A 1,790-nucleotide genomic window follows, 5' to 3' on the forward strand; every position below is an offset into this window, starting at 1 on the left:
GCTTTGGTTCAATTGGCCAACCCACAACTGACCCTTCTCAAACACCTTAAATTAAGTAAGGAGAGACTTCATAGTTAGTGGGTCATTCAACTTCATGTTTACAAATATGCTATGTAGGGCCCTTGAAAATTTCCCAAAGAACTTAAAGCTAAAAACGAGAAACAGCAGCTCAAATTAGTTTTATTCTATTGATCATAATATGTACTTTCATTTATCAGCAGGGTTTATTAATTGGAAATGCCACCATGGAAAAGTAACTAGGAGCCACTGGTAGGACTGAATGGGAAAAATTACGTATAAATATAATACTTGACCAGATAAGATGATGATAAGCGAAATGAACCCCAAGATAGGGACTCAAGTGGTTTTTTTCTTTCTTGCTATTGTTTCTAACATATTTATAATATTCCATGTGATTTTTGCTTCTTTGTATTCCCATCCACCCACATGGTATAACCTGTTTCCACTGTGTTTGATGTTGGTGCCCTGCATCTTGTATATACACTTCTCTAATTTGGGGAGGGAAAGGGGAAAAAAAAACCAAAATGCTTAAATAAGGATACAGGTTGACCCATTGTAACAATGAGATGCACAAGACACTGTTGAAAAACAAACTTTACAATTTATGCCAGAGTAGGGGGAGTGTATAGTGTAGTTGTGGAACTGGGAGGTTAGGGATGGTATAGGAAAATCTAAGGAGGAGGTAACAATGCTTGATAGGAAATGTACGCTCTTTACCTTGCTCATGTAACTAACCCCTCTGAACAGTATTTTTACAATAAACATATTAAAACAAAGAATAAATATACTTGAAAGAGAATCTGTGTGGTGATGGGAGGCCAATGCTACAGAAAGACTTACAAAGATTGAATACTGGCAAACAAGTTACCTGAAAACTGAGATGAAGCTGAGTGTTATCCTAGATGCTCAGTTGGCTCAGTTCTGAGGATCTATGTTTGAAGCCAACCCAGGCAGGAAAGATGAGACTTTTATTTCCAATTAACCTGCAAAAAGACACTACCAGAGTTGTGGCTAAAGTGGTAGCCTTGAGAAAAAATGCTCTGGGACAATGCCCAGAGCATGAGATCAAACGCAAGACCAGCCCACAGTCTATTTTACTTAGACTTTGAGTATTGTCAGTTTCCTACTCTACAGCTTACCTAAGTATGGTTCATTTCCTGTGCCCATTTTTTACTATTCTGTAGTTTTCCAAGTTCCCCAGTAACTGAGTATACTGGCTATTTCATTTTAGCACTCTTAAATTCAGTTTATTTTTTTATTCTGGGATTTGCCTTCTGGATTTTGCATTATATTCACAAACTGCATTGTTGAAAGGGCAACTCCTTTGTGCAACTAAAAGATTAAAATTAAAATTAAATCACAAAGTTCAGTGAGTTTCTAAGTTGTAAACACTTGGTTGGCTGAAAACTGGCACATCTGGAGAGAACATGGACTATTCTAATTCCGGAGTGATGTCCTTTTATAATCCTTAATGTAGGAGTAAACTATTTCTGAGGACTGTGAACCATTCTAACAAATGATCTAACAAAGAAGGGATGATGATTGACATATGAAGGTGGGGGGCAATCTTGTAAGGTTCAGCCCTTAAGTGGATGAATCTGATAATTCACCAATGTGTACCAGAGAACTGAATTACCTATTTTTGAGAAAAATTCCCACAAATGTCCAAAAGAGTTAAGTTTGAGAATAAGGTTATCTTTCCCCTATAGTTGGGCACAAAAATGTAATGGGGAACAGTATTTAAGAAGCTAAGAGGAGGTACAAATGTG

This window comes from Dipodomys spectabilis, unplaced genomic scaffold, assembly GCF_019054845.1.
Source record: "Dipodomys spectabilis isolate Male_0828 unplaced genomic scaffold, ASM1905484v1 ptg000510l, whole genome shotgun sequence".
NCBI lineage: Eukaryota > Metazoa > Chordata > Mammalia > Rodentia > Heteromyidae > Dipodomys > Dipodomys spectabilis.